Raw genomic sequence first — 25,837 nt, forward strand, 5'->3', positions numbered from 1 at the left:
CAGTGCTCTATTCGCGGCATGAACACCCTGACTGGGTTTCTATGGAAAGACAAGCTATACCGTCCTACACCATTGACCTTTTATTGTGTCGTCCTCCTAAGGCTAGACCTCCCATTATGGTGTCTACGTTATCTCATTTATTTGCACTTCGCATGCACAACATTTTGTCAATAGTTTGTGACTTCACTCCCTTATACCATTTGTCTCGACCTTGTCTCATTGAACTAAAAATTTAGAGGTGCCCCCCTCCGAATGGCTTGTTTTTTTCAAATTGCTAATTTTTGAAGGACCTTCCGGTCCTCAGCAGAGACCCCATTCGGCTTATGAACAATGGTGTACCGAATGGTTAACGCTGCGCTCAAAATCAGTATATTATTAAAAAAATTTGAAATAATAGATAAAGCTGCCGGCACCAAAAGTCCTAAATACAATACTCAAATCAGTGAAAAACATGGGGTGGGTTCAGCGCTAATAACAATGTATATATCCAGATAGTAAAAAACAGTAAATATGAAGTTCCATTCAAATGTTCAGAAGTGGTGAAAATCCTGAAATCAAAAGTGGAAAACTAAAGCAGAGTCCCAATATCTGAAATTGATAGACTGCATAAACAATGTAGCATCTATGTTGTTGTCAAACCTGTTTTATAAAATAATAAACTCCATTAATGGCAAGTGTCGAGAATGAAATAATATAACAGCAAAAAATTGCAGAAAAAGAAAAGTGAAATTTGCAAAAAATGCTCATGTGAATTAATTCAGTAATCTGACACTAAAAAAATTAACAAAACCAACAGTGAAAAAAAGTCTTTAGAAAAGACTGAAACATAATCTAAAAAGAAAAGTATAAAAAGTGAATAATAAACTGAAACAAAGTCCCAAATTAATATGACGGTGAATCAGAAGATGTCCATGCAGGTATAAAGACAAGATGTTAGCACGAAGCCGTGAAGAAAAAGGCTCTTCCTCCAAACAGGCTTTGCACCCAAAGTGAGTATGTGGTCTCCTTACCCGCAGAAATGACCACAACAGAGGTCTCACCAAGCTCAGGGAATTCGGTCACCCAAAAACCTAATTGGATGTCCCAAACTGCTGGATCCTTGTCACTCAGAAACACAAACAAGAACTGCACCCATAGTGCAGTATTTAAAAGAATAATTTAATATACTTAAGTAGATTGCACTTACAAGACAAAGCTCATATATGCGCGGCGTGTCAGTGGATCAGAATAGAGGCATCTCTTCGGGCTTCTTCTGCCTGTATGTAAGCCAACGCCATTTAAACTAGTGGCAAGCTAACTAAAACCAAGCACAACGAGGAAGCAATGAATACTAACACCAGCTAATGGCGAAATATAGTATTACAGAACATATATTTAACAATGGCCACAGCAAGAAACAAGGATTGGAAGTCGAGACAGACGTAGGAATTGCAGTATAATTAAATAAAGTTTAAAATAGATCCACTATAGATACACAACTATATCATATATATCTACAATGATTACATTTATAATCTATACAATCTAAATGGCACATATATCAAAAAATTCAAAATTTATTAAAAAAATTGATACATAATAAAATCATAAAAGATGATAAATAAAAAGGGAAAGATAAAAACTCAAATCAATTATGCATTATTAATAAAGCAGTTTATATCCCAATCAACGTTTAAACCAAAAGGAACATAGGATTTCATATCAAAAATCTATTTCGTTTCAAGCCTGGAAATTGATTTAATCTTATTAACACCCCTCCAATCTGGTTTGGTCTTATCTATGGGCAAAAAAAGAGTCCCTTTATGTTTTTTATTGTGATGTTTGGCATAATGCCTAGAGAGGTTGTGTTTGGTAAAACCACGTTTAATATTTCCTACATGCTCATCTAGACCCACATGTAAGGCTCTTTTCATTCACTCAATGTACTGTTTAGAGCAAGGACATTGGATAAGGTATACCACACACTCAGTGGAGCATTTGATGAAAGACTCTATATTATAGGATCTATTTGTCTGAGTGGATTGAAAATTTTCACATTTGCGTCCTCTTAAAGAGTTAATTTGACAGATGTTGCATTTTCTGCAAGGAAAAAAAGCCTGTCATGGTTTGAAAAAACGAGATTGTTTTCGGAGGATCTATAACATTAGGGGCAATGCTGTGACCTCTATAAATGACTACTGTTCGATCAGGAATAACGGGGCCTAGTATTTTGTCATTTTTTAATATGCTCCAATGTTTATTAAAAATTTTCTTAACTGAAAAGTGCTGGTTAGAATACCTGGTGATCATAGAGAAGCCAAATTAACTGTCTGGCATAAGATTGGCTCTACTCGGGCCATTTATCATACGATCTCTGTCCATATCACCAACACTTTTAATCGTCTCATCAATATCCTTTTCCTTATATCCTTTATCCAAGAATCTAGATTTTAAAACCAGAGCTTGCTGATGATAATCCAAAACGGAGGTACAATTTTGCCTAATCCTTTGGAATTGTCCTTTAGGGACCGCATTGAGCCATGTTGGATGATAGCAACTTGTTAAAGGTATGAAGGCGTTGCGATCAGTCTCCTTGAAGTGGGTGGTGGTAATCAAACGTCCATCCTTAACAATGATATTGAGATCAAGAAAGTGGATCTGTAATTCACTCATCTCATACTGCAAGGAGATTCCCCTATCGTTAGTGTTGAGTCTAGCAAAAAAAGGCCTCAAGCGAGGGTCAATCACCCTCCCATAGGAGAAATACATCATCAATGTACCTTCTCAGGAAGCGTAGCTCACTGGGGGGATCAATATCAATGACTTCCCTTTCCCAATGAGCCATGAATAGGTTCGCCAAGCTCAGAGCGAACTTGGCGCCCATGGCAATGCCACAAGTCTGTAAGAAAAAATGCTCCCCAAACCAAAAATAATTTTGGCTTGTAGCAAAAACAAGAAGGTTAATAATAAAATCTGTATTGCTGTTAAGGTATAGTCCTGATCCAGATAGAATTTCACAGCCTCCAAACCGTGCTGATGTGATATAACGGTATATAAAGAAGCAACACCTGCGGTTGCTAAAATGCAACCATCTCTCCATTCACAATCAGCCAGTAATTTGATAACCTGGGTAGTATCCTTTAGGTATGACGGAGTTGTTGCAACCAAGGGCTGGAGGAATTCATCCACATATCTCCCTATTCTGGCCGTCACAGAATCTATACCGCTGATAAAAGGGCGGCCAGGTGGATTGGATAGATTCTTGTGATTTTTGGGCAGGTAATACATAACTGGTACCCTGGAGCAGAGGGCACCAGATATGCTTTTTCTTTCTTATTGACAATGCCTAACTGAAAACCATCATCAACTATAGACAAAAGCTCTCTTGTATTTAGCAGTAGGGTTTGAGGCCAATTGCATATATGTCATATTATCAGATAAGAGGCTAATCATCTCCTCTCGATAATCACTCTTATTTAAAATAACAACACCACCGCCTTTATTCGCAGGGCGTATAACAATATCATTACGTGCACAGATCTGTTTCACACTTGATTGAAAATAATCATTACCTCTCAGTCTAGATGTTTTAAGAGCCACCAAATCTTTAACTACCATCTTTTTAAAGATTTGTACAGATGGAGCGACAAAACCAGGAGGGTTAAATAGCCAAACATTTGACAACTTGGTATGTAGAATATGAGCTGTATTACTTCCACCAGCCTGGGAAGAGACATCAAATCCTTGATTATTATTCTGAGAATTGGGAATAGGTACCAAGTTATTAACCTGAGGTACACTAGTAGCAGTCAAATGACTCCAATCCCCCATGGAGTCAAGTAAAAAATGTCTTAACATTGATATTATGAATGAATTTGTGGACATCAATAAATGTCTCAAATTTATTGAGTCCACGTGGAGGGGCAAATTTCAGTCCATGGCTAAGAACTCTTTGTTCACCTTCTGAAAGTTGAACAGAGCTCAGATTAAAAACGCCACTTTTCTTTGGACCTGACCCTCCTGTCCCCTCTGATACCTCTCTTTCTTCGTATCCCCTTTTGAATCTGTTGTTGTTCATGGGAAAAAAATGAGAGGGTTCCATTCTCCCAAAATCCGCAGGAGAATCAAGTAGATCTTGTCTCTGCCTTAGTGGATATTCCACAAATTGATTAGGATGTCTAGTAATAACAGATTCTGCCTCATAATTATCATCCCGATGATAAGATAGTGGAGGATGAGGCGCATGCGCGGAGGCTCTGAAGATAGCAGTGTAGGACCAGAGCTCCGCACAGAGCCGGCCATACAGCAAAAATAAAAGGCAGGTAAAGGCTTTCAGGAGTTCCCAAAATAACGGGCACAGGTTAAGGAGACCCCAGGGCACCTTTCTATATTGATAAGATAAGAAGAAAAAGCCCTGCATCTTATCTCAGGGTCCTTTGAAAAGCGAGTTATTCTCCACAAATGGCGGGAGCTCCTCAGATAACAGTTCAGTCAGGAGCTGAGGTATTCACAGCAGGCAGGCAAATTGTTAACCCTGCGACTCTCTCATATTTTCCACAATTATCAGGAATAGTTCCTTCTCTTAACTTGTCATCTCCTGAAACTGCAGTATCTTTGATAGAACGTTCCGTGGGACTTATGGAAATGCACTCACTGGATGCTAACCCTATTTACCCTGACTCTATAACTGTACAAACAGTGCAGACTCCTGAGGTAACTTTTAATGTGACTGAATAATTTGCTAGAATCTCTAAATTGCTAGACAAAGAATTAACCCAAAATACTGACAGGATTACAGGGGAAATAAGGGCAGATTTCCAGTCCCTGGGAAAAAGAATTGAACATATAGAATACAAGCTAGATGTCACTATCTCCAAGACAACTCAGAATACTGACCATTTGCAGTCTATGCAAAACAACTTGACACTGCTCAGACTGGGATCGACGACCTTGAGAACCGATCGAGGAGGGATAATTTTCGGATCAGATCAATTTCTGATGTACAAATGGCAGTTCACGATATGTTAGATAGATAGATGTTATCAAATCCTTGATCCCTTCAGTTCCAGCTCATGTCATTAGAACTGGAGAGGGCACACAGGTCCCTTGGAAGCATTGATCTCCAAGAGACATTGTAGTAAAACCGCATTATTATTCTATCAAAGAAGAAGTGATGAAGGGATCTCGTCAACAGGAACAGATTCAGTATCAAGGGTCAGACATCCAAATATTTGCCGACATTTCCCCCTACACCATACGAAAGAAACGATCATTGAAACCCCTCTTGACAGCACTCACCAAGAAAGACATAAAATATCATTGGGCCTTTCCGTTTGCCCTGAAATTTATTTACAAAGGTAAACAACATGCATTTCATAGCTTTCCAGAGGGTGAACGTCTGCTGTTGGACCTGAAGCTCATTACACATGAATCTGACATGGAAACAGCACCCACACAACAGGGTTCAGCTAAACGTCAATCCCCTACAAGCCCACCTCCTTCTCGTTGGGGTAAACGTTTCTTGCCATGTTCCTCAGACGAAAAAGGAGGAAAATTTTTTTTGTTTTTTTTTTTCTGTTTGTTCATAAATATCGAACCTAGACTGACTTGGTTCTTACTAAAAAAGACTATTACAGAAATATAGTTCAGTGGTTTCTGCATAGTTTATCTGAGTCAAAGACTTTACCACTTACACTGAAATCTAGTCGGTTTGGACTCATAGTTTTTTGGGGTTTTTTTCTTTTCAATTTTTCCCCTAGCTAGATAGTTTGGATTGCTATCTCAAAAGGGGGTTCCTGTTAGCGGGTCCTGTACTTTGAATATTTTATAATTTTTTCATATGCTGTCACTGGCCGGTGCTGATGCATTGTGCCTGCGCCTACTACTCAAACCAGTTGTTTGCTGCTTTGTGTGGTAGGTTTCTAGCCCTTTTTATGGGCTGTTTAAATATTTTTGTTCTGAATGAGGGGAGGGAGTCTTATTCCTCCCCACATTCCGGGCCTGGTTATGGCCTTTCGGTGCTTGATATATCCATGATGTCTCTTTATGCCTATTCTTTTTTTTTTCTTTTCTTCTAACCTCTTTTCTCTTCTAGCCTGTCTGCCGATGGGATATCCTTATAAGGTGTATTTAGAAGTGTTAATCCCAATAATAGTAAACAATTTTTTCTTCTCTACTTTTTCTACCACATGGAATGGGGTAGATGACTGTGGATTGGTCAGCGTTATTTTCTTTTTGATCCATGGCTGGTAGTAATGCTACTTCTTCCCCCCTACGTATTATCTCCCATAATACTCAGGGGTTGAATTCCCCAGTCAAGAGACGGAAGGCCTTTCAGGTCTACCGTGCTCGTCACATTGATGTAGTTCTCCTACAGGAGACTCATTTTCCACTGCGGTACACCCCCTCATTTTTACATGCACACTTCCCAGTATTTTATTTGGCTAATGCTGAAAACAAAATGAAGGGGGTAGCGATTATATTTTCTAAACAATGCAAATTTAATTTTAAAATGGAAAGCAAGGACCCGGAAGGAAGGTTTTTATTGGTTAAAGGTACGATTGATGATGTTATATACTTTCATTTCTTACTATGCTCCTAATAAAGGACAAACACAGTTCTTCAGACAATTGTTTAAGACCCTTGGCCCACTTATGGAAGGTGTAATAATTGGAGGTGATTCTAATACAGCCTTTGATACTGGTCTGGATAAATCTAATCCACTTAAAGCACAATCAGTTAGACCCAGCAGAGCTAGTTTACAAATAGCGCAAATGATTTTTCCATCAGGTTTAACTGACATTTGGAGGGAACTAAATCCAAACATACGAGATTTTACTCACTACATTGGCCATTACATCCTCTATCTTAGACGTAGCTTGGTCAGACCATTCCATGGTTCTATTAACAGTAAGAAGAGATAATTATGGACAACAGGTTTCTCATTGGACTCTTAATCAATCTATTTTAAAGGACCCCATTATAGTGTCTGAAATACAGGAGGCTCTGCGGGAATACTTTTGCTTTAATGATGTGGGTGATGTTTCTGCAGAAACTCTATGGGCGGCTCACAAGGTGACCATTAGAGGTAAACTAATACAAATTTCAGCGAGACGAAAGAGAGAGAGAGAATGTCAGAAATAGAGAGATTGGAGAGCAATTTTATTAATTTAAGTAAACATAAAAGAGATCCCTCCAATGTTTCTATTTCCAAGCTAGATGCGGCTTGGACAGCCCTGAATTTGGCTTTCACAACAAAGGAGGATAAATCTATCAGATGGTCTGGGGCCAAGTTTTACCAGACTAAAGACAAAATAGGAACCATGCTAGCACATAAATTGTCACCTAGGCTTCGTTCACAGGCTCTTCCTAAAATCAAACAGGCGGATTGGTACCTTTACCCTAAATTCACAGCGCATAATGAAGGGATTCCAGGACTTTTATGCTGAGTTATATAAGGCAGAGATAAATTCTAACCCCACTAAAATAGACGAGTTCCTAGACAACTCACATCTTCCAACACTAACGACTACTCATAAAGCAGAAATGGATGTTCCCATATCCATTGAGGAGGTGTCAGAAGTTATAAAAGCCTTAAAGGGTGCTACAGCGCCAGGGCCTGATGGCTTCTCTACCCCTTATTATAAAACTTTTTCTAATCTTCTAACCCCCTACCTCACTAGATTCTTCAACTCCATGACTAAGGGCACTCGGATAGGTAATCAACTCAATATGGTATAAATTTCTGTAATCCCAAAACCAGATAAAGACACCAGCCAAATAGAGAGCAATAGACCTATCTCTCTAATTAATAATGATCTTAAAATATTGACCAAAATATTAGCTAACCGATTGGCTTCATTTATAGGACTATATATTGATAAAGATCAGGTGGGGTTCATCCCTGGTAGACAGGGTTCTGATCAAGTGTGAAGGACAGTTGATCTTATATCAATAATGTAATCAGAATGGGAGGGAGGTCAAAAACAAGAAGGAATGCTACTATCGCTGGACCTCCAGAAGGCATTCGATTCAGTTTCATGGTCATATCTTTTTGCAGTCCTTAGAAGATGGGTATTTGGTCCTAATATTTTAGGAATCTTAGAAGCCTGATCCCCAGTCAGGCGACCAAGAAAAAGGGGGGCGTATTGGACTATTACGGTACAGTACACAAAACAATATAGAGAATATATCAATAATATAAAAGTATAATCGATTTTATTGATGCAAAGGACAAATCATAGGTGATACGTTAAAGCACAATAAAAAATAAATAACATAACAACAACAATAGGGTCATGAGTTTGCAGTAAGACAATTGATCTCAGAAATATTCCTCGACTAGTTTCGCGGATGAAACCGCTTCGTTAGGAGGGAATCTGAAGATAGCAAGTTCTGACTAAACAGTCTAAGCCTAACAATACAGAAAAAATACAGTAAGATTACACTGAAAAAATATAAAGTTGATAATAATATTGCAGCATCAAAGTTAAACAATGTAATAAATTGAGGGGGGGGAAAAGGGACAAGTCTGCTTACCCATGTCCCAAAGAACCCGAGCGCAGGGCTCCTCCACCCAAGGTAATCTCCCACGGCGACCCGGGGGAGCTGCACGGATGACGGGGATAATAGAAATAAAAATAATAATGAGGTGGTTGGATATGTAAAATTGCCAAAGAGAGCTAGTGATATAATTGGTAGGAAGGACTGATACTTAGGTGAAAGTGTACAGGGTGATAGGGTGAATTACATAATGCACACCTTGGGTGAAAGTAGTGCATGGGAATGTGAAACAACAACAAAGAAAACTGTTGGGCAGGTGGGATGGTGGTGAATAAGGGCAGGAGAGTGATGAAGTTAAAGCCAGAAGTGGGAGTGGGGCGTGGGAAAGAAGAGGAACCTGGGGAAAGGGTAAAAGAAGGGGGGAAGGGAAGGGGAAGGGAGGGGGGGGGAAGAGAGGGAAAGGGGAGGAGGGGGGGAGGGGAGGAAGGGAGGGGAAAAAAAAAGGAAGGAAAAAAAGGGGGGGGAAGGAAAAAGGAAGGAAGGAAGGAAGGAAGGGAGAGGGCAAGAAGGGAAACCAAGGATAATGGCGGTAAAGGGGAGGGGAGGCAGATAGTGGGGTGTGAAATAATAGGGGCAATAATACCTAGTACTGATGTAAACATATGAGGGTGCCAGAGAATGCACTCTGCACGGAGTCGGTATCGTGCCGGGCCAGCAAGGAGGTAGTTTGCAAAACAGGTAACAGGCGGAGGCATATTGAAGCGTATTCGCCCATGCCTGGAGTATCTAGAGGGGAAGGCAAGGTTAGGATATAACCACTGCTGGTGCCCAGGGGTACAGGACTAGAGTAGACAATAGGATAAGGATTACCCTCTAACTTACAAGGTTGTGGCCATGATGCACGATCCCCCGATCCAAGAGCCGACCGTCAACAAACAGGCAGAGCCTGCTATATGTAGCTCCCAACCCAATGACGCTGACCACACGCCGGACGGCGCCGGCGCATGACGTCACAAGGTCAGAGGTCCCACACAGCGCGCGCGCGAGGAGATCGCGCCCATGCACATGCGCACTTACCCTTAGGCAGACAGGGACAAGTCCCAACCAGGATAAGTGCAAGAGGGGGGGGCGGCCCTGTAACAGAGACCGACCCCTCCACCAGGGATCTCACCAGGTCGCCGCAGAGAAGCAAAGGGGGAGGGCCAAGCACCGGCTTCTAGCTATGGAACATAAAGGGGAAGCAGAGGATCCCAGTAAAAGACACTTGGAAACAATTGATAATAACAAACAATAGTAGGGCATAATAAATTAATAAAATGATTTAGAAACGACATAATAAAACATAAGAAGGTAAATTAGGGATTAATAATACCCTAAGACACTGATGCTGGTCACCAACATGGCATAGACCCATTTTAACCCAACAACATAATAAAATATGTGTATAAGTAACGGAGGGCCAGGGACAACAACCACAAGATTGGGTAAATCATGTGGAAACTAGGGCGGATAGCCAATAATTAGTGTCTAGCCAACCTAATGGGCGTCTGTCATGGAGGGTAGCATCAGGGATAATTGTAAAGACGATAATGATATAACACAGGTAATAATGTATGCTAAAAGAGGCCGATAGGGATTAATTAAAAATGAAGGGTGGGGTGATTGGGGCCAGGGAAGTGGAGGGCAAGCCATTAGCCATGTCCACTCCGGTGGCTCCCCAATCGCTCCCACTCAACATAGGTGCCGGGTGTGTTATCCACCCAATGTATACAATTAGTAGTGTGGCCTCTGTAGTAAAATAATGAGATAAGCAAGGTTAGATGTACCATCATCCAGGAATGAATAATTAGGCAAAATTGGGAGCCTGATCCCCAGTCAGGCGACCAAGAAAAAGGGGGGCGTATTGGACTATTACGGTACAGTACACAAAACAATATAGAGAATATATCAATAATATAAAAGTATAATCGATTTTATTGATGCAAAGGACAAATCATAGGTGATACGTTAAAGCACAATAAAAAATAAATAACATAACAACAACAATAGGGTCATGAGTTTGCAGTAAGACAATTGATCTCAGAAATATTCCTCGACTAGTTTCGCGGATGAAACCGCTTCGTCAGGAGGGAATCTGAAGATAGCAAGTTCTGACTAAACAGTCTAAGCCTAACAATACAGAAAAAATACAGTAAGATTACACTGAAAAAATATAAAGTTGATAATAATATATAATAATAATATTATTATCAACTTTATATTTTTTCAGTGTAATCTTACTGTATTTTTTCTGTATTGTTAGGCTTAGACTGTTTAGTCAGAACTTGCTATCTTCAGATTCCCTCCTGACGAAGCGGTTTCATCCGCGAAACTAGTCGAGGAATATTTCTGAGATCAATTGTCTTACTGCAAACTCATGACCCTATTGTTGTTGTTATGTTATTTATTTTTTATTGTGCTTTAACGTATCACCTATGATTTGTCCTTTGCATCAATAAAATCGATTATACTTTTATATTATTGATATATTCTCTATATTGTTTTGTGTACTGTACCGTAATAGTCCAATACGCCCCCCTTTTTCTTGGTCGCCTGACTGGGGATCAGGCTCCCAATTTTGCCTAATTATTCATTCCTGGATGATGGTACATCTAACCTTGCTTATCTCATTATTTTACTACAGAGGCCACACTACTAAAGGAATCTTAGAAGCCTTATATTCAACACCAGTAGCCAGAGTCAGACTTCAGGGACTTTTCTCTGACCCAATTAAGATTGGCAGGGGCACACGTCAGGGCTGCCCCCTCTCACCCCTGATATTCGCTATAATGATTGAACCCTTGGCAATAGCCATTCGTATTAATCCGAATATCAGGGGGATTTACTGTGGCCAAAACAATCATAAATGCGCACTGTTCGCTGATTATCTTCTGCTATTTTTATCCTCCCCAATTTCCTCTTTACCCGAGATATGTTCATTGCTCAATGAATTTGCATCAATTTCAGGACTAAGAGTGAATATGTCTAAATCTCAGGCTCTCAATGTATCCCTCCCAAGCTCTATGGTCTCCCAATTACAGGAAACATATGAATTTAGCTGGAATAATTCATCAATTAAATATTTGGGAATTAATATAACTCCAAAGATTGAAAATCTGTATCAAGCAAATTACCCCTCAATGTATCGAAAACTTGAAGCTGATCTCAAGAATTGGGAGTCAAACAATATTGCCTGGATTGGTAGAATTAATTTGGTCAAGATGACCTTATTGCCTAGACTTTTGTATTTGTTTCTATCCCTTCCTATCCCGATTAGAAAGGACCATCTAAAAACAATTCAAGGTAAACTTAATAAATTTATTTGGAACAAGAAAGGTTCACGTCTATCAAACCGTAACTTATTTAATCTCCCTAAGCAAGGTGGATTGGGTTTTCCAAACCTCCTATGGTACTATCAAGCAGCCCGATTAGCACAATTGTCCGTTATATACCTTAAAACTGAGCGACCAGATTGGATATTAATAGAAAGCCAAGCAGCTCCTACATTCTCCATGAAGTATTTACTATGGTGTCCTCCCAGGAACAAGCCTCCAATACTGTCACCAACCCTTTCACAATCCCTTACTTTGTGGGATTCCCTTAGGAAGCTTCCTTCCCTGGTTTCGGAAATACAACCATTAGCTCATCTGTTCCAAAATCCTCTATTCCAACATGGCATGGATGTTGAGGCCTTCAAGGGTAGAGGGACAAGGGGGTGTACCGCATTCGTCAATTTTTTTCTTGCACAGGCCCACTACCCCTTAAACATTTTATAGATGAACTAGATCTTCCCTCTACAGAACAGTCTAGATTTTACTAGATCTCAAGCTTTGTTCACTCCTTATGGAAAACTAAACCTAATCCTCCAAGATTTACGGCATATGAAGGTTGGTGTGCACAAGCCACGGAGCGGAAGGGAGGGATTTCTGTGATCTATGCTTCACTTGCTTCTAATTCCGTTAAATTACCATACATGTTGGCCTGGGAGAAAGACCTTCAGACTGAATGGGATCTGGAAGACTGGTATGAGAACTATTCTCATTCGATCAAAGGTTTATACAATACTTCACTCATCGAAGCTAATGTTAAAATATTCACAAGATGGTACTTGGTTCCCACAAGATTGGCAGCAATGTTCCCTTCCACTTCACCCTTATGCTTTAGAGGCTGTCAGGGAATAGGTTCTATGATTCCCATATGGTGGGAATGTCCCAGAATCCGAGGATTTTGGAATAGGGTCTTCCACATCATACGAAAGGTTACAGGTTTTGCTATCTCTCAAACACCAGCGATTGCCTTGCTGAATGGATTCTTGCCGCATGTCTCTAAAATCACCCGTAAATTGATTCTGTTTATATTGACAGGAGCCAAATTGACTATTGCCAAAGCATGGAAGAAGTCTTCGGTATCTCTATTGTCCATGAAAAGGAACATTTCATGGATAATGGAACAAGAAAAAATGGTTAGTTCCTTATTGGACAAGACCACACAATTTGAAGCAACTTGGGAACCCTGGGCTCGGTTTATGGGAATTTTTCTGATACCAGACATAGGTAGCAAAACCAATTGCTGATTTTTGAGTTTCACATCGGACAGACAGGTGTTCTATACTCTTTTTCTGTACTATTCCTTTATATTTTTTTCTTCTCCCCTAGTCTTTTTCCTTTAAATATCTTTGTTTTCTGTTTTAGGAACAGTATAATTTTTCCTTAAAGTTACATAGAAATTCTCAGGTTTTATATACTAATTTTTCCTTGTCAAAAGAAGTTTATTGAGTATACAATGTTATAAAGATACATAAAGTAAGTTTACAAGGATCTATAAAGTAAGCTCATTGTTTTACAGTAGGGTTTATATAGGTAAATATCATGAAATTTCAAGTATTAAACATTGGGTTCACGTAAACCTAAATTAAAGATATATATCATTTCCTTAGTTACTTTTGTAGGTGTTTAAATGATTTATACCTACTATACATATTGTTTACAAGTAGAGTGTATATAGGTCAAATAAATTCTGATAATGAGCTTTAATCGTAAGGTGGAGAAAAGGAAAGAGAAAGAAGAAAATGGGTTGAAAGGTAGAGGTATGGTCCACAAGGTTGTCCCGCTCGTCAGTTTATTATTCTTTTTAGTTCTCTTTGAAGCCTTAGAATGGGTGTCTCTGTAAGTCATTTAATCTGTTACCATGGCAACAGGACAGAGTCATTGAAGTTTGACAGGAACTGTTGTTTTATCCAAGGATGCCAAAGTTTTTCAAATTTTGGAATTTGATTTTGATCGATGGCTACCATCTTAGCATGGGACATTGTATTATTCATTCTGTGAATTGTTTCTGCTAGTACCAATGTAGGAGATTTCCATGCCTTGGCCACTGTTTGTTTTGCAGCCGTTATTAGTTGGATCATAAGTTTGAATTGAGAGAGTGTTAACCATTCCGGTTTTAGATTAAGTAAAGTTAAATATGGATCTGGTTGTATTATTTTTTTAAATATTTTAGATGCAATCACGAAGACTTCCTTCCAGAAGGTTTGGATTACTGGGCACGTCCACCATATGTGTAAATATGTGCCTATTTCTGGGCATCCTCGAAAACAAAGAGCTGAGGTATTAGGTGAATATTTTGCCACTCTAGCGGGTACAAGGTACCAGCGAGTTAGGACTTTATAATTTGTCTCCAGTGCTAAGATGTTGGGTGAAGATGACTTAGATGTGAGCCATATGTTAGACCAGTCCGTGTCTTCTAAAGTTCGTCCCAGGTCCTCCTCCCACCTCTGAACGTAAGAGGGTCTATTAAGATTTGGTACTCCATATAATTGATTATAAAGTGATGAAATTGTACCTTTAGCAAATGGATCTTTTGTACAGATTGATTCAAAAATGGATAATTGGGATAATGGTGTATCCCCCTTTAGGAATGGTGTATAGAAATTTTTGATTTGGAGATATCTAAATAACTCAGAGTTTGGTAGATCATATTTTTCTCTAAGCGATGGGAATGAAAGGAATGATTTAGATGCTATAAAGTCATTTAGTGTCTGAATGCCTGATGTTGTCCAAGCTTTAAAAGAATTTGGGTAGATCCATGCCGGATAAAAGGCCGGATTTCTGATAAAAGAAAGGAGAGGATTGTGTGGAGATTGTAACTGATATTTGGTTTTTAGTTTATCCCAGAGAGATAAGAAGTGTTTAGTTATGGGATTATGAATTTTAAAGCGGTCTTTAGGATCAAGCCATAATAAATTTGATATTAATAGAGGGTCATTTTCTGAAGCCTCTATAAATACCCATAATGGGATTTCCTGTTTTGCATGGTATTTGGACAGACTGGCCAAATGTGCCGCTCTGTAGTAGTTAGTAAAATTAGGGTATCCCAGGCCTCCTTTATTTTTGGGAAGATGTAGTGTGTGTATAGGTATACGTGGTTTAGAAGAGCCCCATATAAACGAAGTTGCTCTTTTTTGTACTATTCTCAAAAAATAAGAAGGAATTGGAATAGGGAGGACTCTGAATAGATAAAGCAATTTGGGTAGAATAGTCATTTTGATTGCATTAATCTTCCCCATCCAGGATAAAGGAAGTTGCGACCATTGTTTTATTAGATTTGTGATCTGTCTTAATACAGGAGGATAATTGGTTGAGAATAAGTCAGAATGAGAGGCTGTTAAATGAATTCCAAGATATGGGATTGATTTTTCTGCCCATGTGAATAGGAGTGCAGCCCTAGCCGGGATCAATTCCATGTTTGTGAGTGAAATATTAAGCACTAGGCATTTCTTAGGATTAATCATAAGGCCGGATAGGGCTGCAAATCCATCAAGAACTGGTATTAAGTTAGGACCAGAGACCTGTGGTGATGATAGAAAAAGTAATATATCGTCTGCAAATATACATAATTTGTGTGTAATACCTCCTACTTCAATGCCAGTTATAGTTTGGTTTGTTCTGATATATTGGGCCATGGGTTCGACTATAAGGGCAAATAATAAGGGAGATAATGGGCAACCCTGTCGGGTACCTCTTTCGATATTAAAGGCTTCAGATTTGTATCCAGCATATTTTATATAGGCTTTGGGTTTATTATATAATGCTTTGATCCATGTTAAAAAGTGGGGTCCAAAACCCCATTTTTGTAATGAATATTGCATATATTGCCAGGATACTGTGTCAAATGCCCTCTTAATATCGAGGGATAGAAAACATAAAGGGATTTTCCATTTTTTAGCAATATGTGCCACTAACACTGCCCTGCGTATATTATCGCCCGCCTGTCTATTTGGCATGAAGCCTACTTGATCTCTATGTATTAATTTTCCTATAATGCTATTGAGGCGTTTTGCTATTATTTTTGCTAATAATTTAATATCGAGGTTTAACAGAGAGATAGGCCGATAATTCACACAGGAAGTATCATCAGAAAGGGGTTTTGGGATCATACAAACAATTGCCATTAGTGTTTCTTGCCGAAAAGAATGTCCATCTAGAAGTTTGTTAAAAGTTTCAGTGAGAATGGGAGAGAGTATTTCTGAGAATGTTTTATAGTATAAAGCCGAGTAGCCGTCTGGGCCTGGTCTTTTGTTAAGTTTTAGGTCTTTTATGGCGTTAGCAACTTCATCTATAGTTATAGGCTCATCCAAACTGCTTTTTTGATTCTGAGATAACTCAGGTAAGGTTATTTTTGAGAAGAAGGATTCAGCCTCTGTAGGATTAAATTCATTGTTTGTCCTTTTATAAAGTTGCGAGATGTGAGTGAAATTTATGGACTATTTTAACTGGATTACAAGTGTAAACATTTTTTGATAATTTCAAACGTATTGGTTTGAAAGATTTGTTAGTTGAATTTAATGCCCGAGCCAAATATGTACCTGGTTTGTTTGTATTCATGTAGAAATTGTGTTTGGAGCGTTTGAGGGATTTATCAACTGACTCAGTGAGAAATAGATCGTATTCCAATCTAGATTTTTCCAGATGAGATTTTGTACTCTGAGATGGATTATCTTGAAATGATATGTAGGCTGCATTAAAATTGAGTTCTAGTTTTTTTGCTAGATTTTTGCGTTCCCGTTTAAATAGTGCCATTTGTCTTTGTATTGTACCACGCAAGACAGGCTTATGAGCTTCCCACAGTGTTATTGGGGAGATGTCTGTTGTATTATTAATTGATATGTATTCCTTTAAAGCTTGTTCAATGGCCATCTGATGTAGTGGGTGTTTGAGCATTATGTCCGGTAAGTACCACGTTGGGTCATGCGCTTTTGGTATGGCTGAGGCTATAGTAGTGTATACTGCATTATGATCAGACCACGGAATCGGAATTATATTATATACTAATTTTTCATACTAGGGTCAGAATGTCTATTTTTGATCTATTATAATGGGAACATTATATTGTGATAAAATTCCATAATAATCTTTGAGCTGGATATAACGGTTAATAATATCTCCTCTCTTCTCTCAAATAAAAGTTTACAAGAGAAAAAATGGATAATGAGAGGGAGAATCCTCACCCCTCCTTGGACACAGTGTGATCCCCTTTGGGGTGTCGAAGGGGAAGTGAGGCTTCAACATATCTTACAATAAGCAGGTGTACAATTTGAAATTGAATACATATAGTCAAAGTTAAGAGTTTACATTGTATTACTTATACACTTATACTTTATTTCTTTATATTGTTAGTGCTGCTCACCACAGTAATAAGACAACCAATAGACTGTGATCACATATTTTGAATTCGCTGTGAATTATATTGTACTGATTTTTTTTTTTATGCTGATTATACTGTACTATTTTTTCAATGATGATAATAAAAAACTTGAATGATAAAAAAAAAAAAAAGATAGTGGAGCATATCTATTTTGGAGGGGATTCGATTATCTCTAGGGGTCTGTCTATTAGGATTCACCCCATATTGGCTTATATAGTCCCTAGGATCCTCTCTATTTTCACTTTGATTATGATGATTATAATCATTTGCATAGGGTGTCCTATGCTGTTGGAATCCTCCCCTGTTAGTACCAGTACCAAATGAACCATTTTGCCGGGGTTGGTGGAAAGCACCTTGTTGGCGAAAATGATTACCTTCATTTTTTAATTTATTTTTATTGTTGGTATTAGCTTTAACAGAGGTATATCCTCTCTGATTGTTCGGAGCTGTTTGTCCCCTTTGTCCGTTAGTGCTCCTGGTTTGTGACGAATCCGGTAACATCACATTAGGGGACGGGGGGGGAGTTGTGTAGATGAAAGTGTGAGAGGTGGGCTTCCATCATTACCATCCATAGTGTCATCAATTTTAATCTGCCATTTGCCATTTGAAAACCACTTTATTAGTTTTTAGTTTTCTGATCAAGATCTTCTTTTTCAAGAAAAAGTCTTAATTGATCAGACTTTTGTTTATAAATTTCCTGATCCTTAAGTGGACCCAATTTATTTTTGACTAAGATGATTTGATCATTAAGCAGTTTAAGCTTGTTGTGTTTTTTAGCCAATAGAAACTGTAGAAAACTTACTCCAGTTTCATTAAAATACACCCTTCTAAATCATTCTCACCCTTCTGGGTATTCACTTCCCACCTCAAACTACGTGGTACCATTTTCTGTGCGACATATTGCTCAAGATATGCCACATCCCAGTTGGTATGCAACTCAGAAACCAACAGATTCTTAAGCCTAAGGAACAGGCCACCTATTTCATCGGACTGTTCAACATTCCCATCAAATACACCTTCAGTGTTAATATTGTGCTGGGATCTAAAATCAAAGATGTCCATGATAACCTTTCAGCTGCAACATTCTTGTATAGAGTAACAGAATAATAGAAGAACCGAACGGTTAACACTGCGCTCAAAATCAGTATATTATTAAAAAAATTTTAAATAAATCAAATAGATAAAGCTGCTGGCACCAAAAGTCCTAAATACAAAACTCAAATCAGTGAAAAACATGGGGTGGGTGCAGCGCTAATAACAATGTATATATCCTAATAGTAAAAAACAGGAAATATGAAGTCCCAATATCTGAAATTGAGAGACTGCATAAACAATGTAGCATCTATGTTGTTGTCAAACCTGTGTTATAAAATAATGAACTCTATTAATGGCAAATTAATATGCTCAAGTGTCAAGAATTAAATAATATTAAACCAAAATATTGCAGAAAATTGACTAAGTGAAATTTGCAAAAAATGCTCATGTGAATTAATTCAGTAATCTGACACTAAAAAAATTAACAAAACCAATAGTGAAAAAAAGTCTTAGAAAAGACTGAAACATAATCTAAAAATAAAAATATAAAAAGTAAAAAGTGAATAATAAACTGAAACAAAGTCCCAAATGAATATGACGGTGAATCAGAAGATGTCAATGCAGGTATAAAGACAAGATGTTAGCACCTAGGTTTTTGGGAGACCGAATTCCCTGAGCTTGGTGAGACCGCTGTTGTGGTCATTTCTGTGGGTAAGGAGACTACGTACTCACTTTGGGTGCAAAGCCTGTTTGGAGGAAGGGCCTTTTTCTTCGCGGCTTTGTGCTAACATCTTTTACTGAATTAATTACTGAATTCATTCACATGAGCATTTTTTGCAAATTTCACTTAAGTCAGTTTTCTGCAATATTTTGGTGTAATATTATTTCATTCTTGACACTTGAGCATATTAATTTGCCATTAATGGAGTTCATTATTTTATAACACAGGTTTGACAACAACATAGATGCTACATTGTTTATGCAGTCTCTCAATTTCAGATATTGGGACTCTGCTTTAGTTTTCCACTTTTGATTTCAGGATTTTCACCACTTCTAAACATTTGAATGGAACTTCATATTCCCTGTTTTTTACTATTTGGATATATACATTGTTATTAGTGCTGCACCCACCCCATGTTTTTCAATGGTGTACTAAAGATCAGGGCTCCAGGGGCGGTTTCTCCATGGCTTATGCGTCTGCTCACCTCCCATCTGAAACATCCGTACATGCTGGCTTGGCAGAGGGATCTTGATTTCTCGCTGGAACCAGAAACCTGGAGTTCCAGGCTTCAGGTCTCCTTAACCACTTGACGACCGCCTCACGCCGATGTACGTCGGCAAGGTGGCACGGACAGGCAAAATCACGTACATATACGTGATTTGCCTTCCGCGGGTGGGGGGTCCGATCGGACCCTCTCCCGGTGCCCGAGGCAGTCGTCTTTTGTCCCACGGCGATCGGAGGTGAGGGGGAGGCCATCCGTTCGTGCCCCCCCCTCGCGATCGCCGCCGGCCAATCGAATCATTCCTTTGCTGCTGTATGCTAAACAGCAGCAAAGGAAATGATGTCATCTCTCCTCGGCTCGGTAATTTCCGTTCCGGCCCGAGGAGAGAAGACAGGTATGTGAGTGCACAACACTACACACACACAGTAGAACATGCCAGGCACACAAAACACCCCGATCCCACCCCCGATCCCCCCCCAATCACCCCCCCCCTGTCACAAACTGACACCAGCAGTTTTTTGTTTTTTTTTTCTGATTACTGCATTGGTGTCAGTTTGTGACAGTTACAGTGTTGGGACAGTTAGTATTAGCCCCCTGTAGGTCTAGGATACCCCCCTAACCCCCCTAATAAAGTTTTAACCCCTTGATCACCCCCTGTCACCAGTGTCGTTAAGCGATCATTTTTCTGATCGCTGTATTAGTGTTGCTGGTGACGCTAGTTAGGGACCTAAATATTTAGGTTCGCCGTCAGCGTTTTATAGCGACAGGGACCCCCATATACTACCTAATAAATGTTTTAACCCCTTGATGGCCCCCTAGTTAACCCTTTCACCACTGATCACCGTATAACTGTTACGGGTGTAAAAGTGTAAAAAAAAAAAAATATATAAAATAAAAAAAAATAGTTGTCGTTTCATTGTTCTCTCTCTCTCTATTCTCTCTCTCTATTGTTCTGCTCTTTTTTACTGTATTCTATTCTGCAATGTTTTATTGTTATTATGTTTTATCATGTTTGCTTTTCAGGTATGCAATTTTTTATACTTTACCGTTTACTGTGCTTTATTGTTAACCATTTTTTTGTCTTCAGGTACGCCATTCACGACTTTGAATGGTTATACCAGAATGATGCCTGCAGGTTTAGGTATCATCTTGGTATCATTCTTTTCAGCCAGCGGTCGGCTTTCATGTAAAAGCAATCCTAGCGGCTAATTAGCCTCTAGACTGCTTTTACAAGCCGTGGGAGGGAATGCCCCCCCCCACCGTCTTCCGTGTTTTTCTCTGGCTCTCCTGTCTCGACAGGGAACCTGAGAATGCAGCCGGTGATTCAGCCAGCTGACCATAGAGCTGATCAGAGACCAGAGTGGCTCCAAACATCTCTATGGCCTAAGAAACCGGAAGCTACGAGCATTTTATGACTTAGATTTCGCCGGATGTAAATAGCGCCATTGGGAAATTGGGGAAGCATTTTATCACACCGATCTTGGTGTCGTCAGATGCTTTGAGGGCAGAGGAGAGATCTAGGGTCTAATAGACCCCAATTTTTTCAAAAAAGAGTACCTGTCACTACCTATTGCTGTCATAGGGGATATTTACATTCCCCGAGATAACAATAAAAATGATTAAAAAAAAAAAAAAAATGAAAGGAACAGTTTAAAAATAAGATAAAAAAGCAAAAAAATAATAAAGAAAAAAAAAAAAAAAGCACCCCTGTCGCCCCCTGCTCTCGCGCTAAGGCGAACGCAAGCGGCGGTCTGTCGTCAAACGTAAACAGCAATTGCACCATGCATGTGAGGTATCGCCGCGAAGGTCAGATCGAGGGCAGTAATTTTTGCAGTAGACCTCCTCTGTAAATCTAAAGTGGTAACCTGTAAAGGCTTTTAAAAATGTATTTATTTTGTTGCCACTGCACGTTTGTGCGCAATTTTAAAGCATGTCATGTTTGGTATCCATGTACTCGGCCTAAGATCATCTTTTTTATTTCATCAAACATTTGGGCAATATAGTGTGTTTTAGTGCATTAAAATTTAAAAAAGTGTGTTTTTTCCCCAAAAAATGCGTTTGAAAAATCGCTGCGCAAATACTGTGTGAAAAAAAAAAATGAAACATCCACCATTTTAATCTGTAGGGCATTTGCTTTAAAAAAATATATAATGTTTGGGGGCTCAAAGTAATTTTTTTGCAAAAAAAAAATAACTTTTTCATGTAAACAATGAGTGTCAGAAAGGGCTTTGTCTTCAAGTGGTTAGAAGAGTGAGTGATGTGTGACATAAGCTTCTAAATGTTGTGCATAAAATGCCAGGACAGTTCAAAACCCCCCCAAATGACCCCATTTTGGAAAGTAGACACCCCAAGCTATTTGCTGAGAGTCATGTCGAGTCCATGGAATATTTTATATTGCGACACAAGTTGCGGGAAAGAGACACATTTTTTTTTTTGCACAAAGTTGTCACTAAATGATATATTGCTCAAACATGCCATGGGAATATGTGAAATTACACCCCAAAATACATTCTGCTGCTTCTCCTGAGTACGGGGATACCACATGTGTGAGACTTTTTGGGAGCCTAGCCGTGTACGGGACCCCGAAAACCAAGCACCGCCTTCAGGCTTTCTAAGGGCGTGAATTTTTGATTTCACTCTTCGCTGCCTATCACAGTTTCGGAGGCCATGGAAAGCCCAGGTGGCACAAAACCCCCCCAAATGACCCCATTTTGGAAAGTAGACACCCAAAGCTATTTGCTGAGAGGTATAGTGAGTATTTTGCAGACCTCACTTTTTGTCACAAAGTTTTGAAAATTGAAAAAAGAAAAAAAAAATGTTTTTTCTTGTCTTTCTTCATTTTCAAAAACAAATAAGAGCTGCAAAATACTCACCATGCCTCTCAGCAAATAGCTTGGGGTGTCTATTTCCAAAATGGGGTCATTTGGGGGGTTTTGTGCCACCTGGGCATTCCATGGCCTCCGAAACTGTGATAGGCAGTGAAGAGTGAAATCAAAAATTTTCACCCTTAGAAATCCTGAAGGCGGTGATTGGATTTCGGGGCCCCGTACGCGGCTAGGCTCCCAAAAAGTCCCACACATGTGGTATCCCCATACTCAGGAGAAGCAGCTAAATGTATTTTGGGGTGCAATTCCACATATGCCCATGGCCTGTGTGAGCAATATATCATTTAGTGACAACTTTGTGCAAAAAAAAAAAAAAGTGTCATTTTCCGCAACTTGTGTAAAAATATAAAATATTCCATGGACTCAATATGCCTCTTAGCAAATAGCTTGGGGTGTCTACTTTCCAAAATGGGGTCATTTGGGGGGGTTTTGTGCCACCTGGGCATTCCATGGCCTCCGAAACTGTGATAGGCAGTGAAGAGTGAAATCAAAAATTTACACCCTTAGAAATCCTGAAGGCGGTGCTTGGTTTTCGGGGCCCCGTACGCGGCTAAGCTCCCAAAAAGTCCCACACATGTGGTATCCCCATACTCAGGAGAAGCAGCTGAATGTATTTTGGGGTGCAATTCCACATAGGCCCATGGCCTGTGTGAGCAATATATCATTTAGTGACAACTTTTTGTAAATATTTTTTTTTTTTTTTTGTCATTATTCAATCACTTGGGACAAAAAAAATAAATATTCAATGGGTTCAACATGCCTTTCAGCAATTTCCTTGGGGTGTCTACTTTCCAAAATGGGGTCATTTGGGGGGTTTTGTACTGCCCTGCCATTTTAGCACCTCAAGAAATGACATAGGCAGTCATAAACTAAAAGCTGTGTAAATTACAGAAAATGTACCCTAGTTTGTAGACGCTATAACTTTTGCGCAAACCAATAAATATACGCTTATTGACATTTTTTTTACCAAAGACATGTGGCCGAATACATTTTGGCCTAAATGTATGACTAAAATTTAGTTTATTGGATTTTTTTTATAACAAAAAGTAGAAAATATCATTTTTTTTCAAAATTTTCGGTCTTTTTCCGTTTATAGCGCAAAAAATAAAAGCTGCAGAGGTGATCAAATACCATAAAAAGAAAGCTCTATTTGTGGGAAGAAAAGGACGCAAATTTCGTTTGGGTACAGCATTGCATGACCGCGCAATTAGCAGTTAAAGCGACGCAGTGCCAAATTGGAAAAAGACCTCTGGTCCTTAGGCAGCATAATGGTCCGGGGCTCAAGTGGTTAAAAGGCATATTGGACGACTCTCTGATAGAGACTGGTATCAAAGTGTTGACGAGATGGTACTTAGTCCCTGCTCGCCTACCCAGGATGTACCTATCTACCTCAGCAGATTGTTTTAGAAGATGTTCCTTACGAGGCACCATGCTCCACATCTGGTGGAAATGTTCTTGGATCAGTGGTTATTGGAATATGCGGCATTTGGTCTACTTTATATATATCACCATTGCAGTTTCATTGAAAACACCCTCTGTTTCCATTCATCGTCTGAAGCATAAAATGTCCTGGTTCGTGATTCATGAAAAAGGTTACTAGTGTGGTAAATGGTAAATGAGCTTTATTTGAACAAACATGGGAACTGTAGGCAGCATATGTGAAGATACCCATGTGTTCCTCTCCATGACAAATATAAGATGGTGCTGTTTTCTGAGATTCCCAGGTCTCCCTTTTTTTTGTTTTGTTCTTTTCTTCTCTTTTCCTCTCTTTGATCTCTCTGAGCTGTTCCTTGAGCTCTTTTTTTTCTCTTTCTCACTTGCTTTATTGTATGTTTTATGTTGATGTTATTGTTATCTTTGGGCATACAGGGTGTCCTCTGATATGTTAATTGATGTGAATTTTAATAGATGATTCACGACTGCACTCTGATCTCTTTAGATACTTTTGCTGACTGGAAGCAGTTGTTGAAGTCCTGGTCTGGAATGATTTGTTCCTGCTTCTCATACACTGTACTCATGATTATGGGCTAATGTTCCCTTTGCCCTAGTGTTTTCTATGTACCCTGTAATGTGCTATCCTTCTATGGCTTCATGTATAGTGTCTGATTTGTTATGACTTTGTTGAGAAAATTTGTTTATAATCAATAAACCCTTTTGAACATAAAAAATGCTGGCATGGAGGTGCCTGCTTTAGGGCTCTTTCACACGGGGCGGATCAGTGATGATCCGCCCCGTGAACACCCGCTTGCTCAGTGGGAATCGCTCCGCCGATCCCCGCTGAGCAGGAAGATGACAGGTCCATCGCTGCACACTGTGCAGCGATGGACCTGTCAGAGCGCCGCTCTCCCCTATGGGGGATCGGGTGATGACGGACCGTAGTGTCCGTCGTCACCCGATCCAACCCGAAAACGGATGGAAAAGTAGGGTTTTCCTCCGTTACACTTTTCGGATCGGAGCGGGTCGGATATCAGCGGACATGTCACCGCTGACATCCGACGCTCCATAGGGATACATGTATGTCCGTTTTTCATCCGAAAAACGGACATATGGATCCCTCGTGTGAAAGAGGCCTTATGCCTGGGAGGAGAAAGAAGAGGAAACATTTGTCAGCCAACTACTGTATGTGTGCTGTGACTGTATAGCATGGCCACTTGGATAAAAAAGCAGACATGCCCTGACTCTACATGGTGCTGCCCAGCCACCACTTTATTCATCAGAACCTGCTCGCCTCCTACCACCTCTGTGTGTAGAACCTCTGCATTGTCATTGACAAATATTTGTTTTATTGATTACAAGAAAGGGGTAACAATAGAGGGATACCCTCCCATCAAGTACCAAAAACGTATCATTGACATAAGGTATACCGGTATTACATTCATTAAACTGTTTAAGGTAGGCATCTCTTATAAAAAATAGTCTCATAGGGAATGAGCATTGCATTGTCCTTTAGGCCTGTCTGACAATTTTTATAAAAGATTATTTTTCATTTGAACAAATCAACAATACAATACATAATAATAAAGACATTAGTCAAATTGCTTGACAATATTACTCACAAGATAAGTTTAATGGAGATACTAACCCTGGCTATACACATACAACAAAAAAAAAAAAGCTTTTTCCCAGGGAGGGAAGCATATCTTCCAAACAGTATTATATGATACCACCTATAGCTAACATTTGGAAAAATTAGGGATAGGAGGTGAGGGTGGGGGGGGGGAGGTCCTGGTGGCAGAACAAAGGACCATGTGGTCAGGTTATTTGCACATAGAAGCAGCATCATCTTATTCGACATTGAGACCTAGCCACAAGCATCAATCCAATTTGACCAAATTTTGTCGAATTTCTTCGGCAACACAGAGTTAACAGTTTGCCGCAATGAGGCTCATGTAGCGAGTTCCACAGAATTCCATCATAAGAGGATTTCCTTTCTTGCGTAGAACAGGGTAAAAGTAAGACAGAGCTTGGTGT

The 25,837-nt window shown here is 39.4% G+C and overlaps 1 protein-coding gene across 10 annotated transcripts in view; it reads left to right on the plus strand.

Annotated features, from left to right (window-relative positions):
- The window catches only part of CLEC16A (C-type lectin domain containing 16A), a 1,646,984-nt gene that overhangs the window by 1,591,116 nt on the left and 30,031 nt on the right, over positions 1-25,837 (plus strand). The window lies entirely within an intron of this gene.

Source organism: Aquarana catesbeiana, linkage group LG06, assembly GCF_042186555.1.
Source record: "Aquarana catesbeiana isolate 2022-GZ linkage group LG06, ASM4218655v1, whole genome shotgun sequence".
Lineage (NCBI taxonomy): Eukaryota > Metazoa > Chordata > Amphibia > Anura > Ranidae > Aquarana > Aquarana catesbeiana.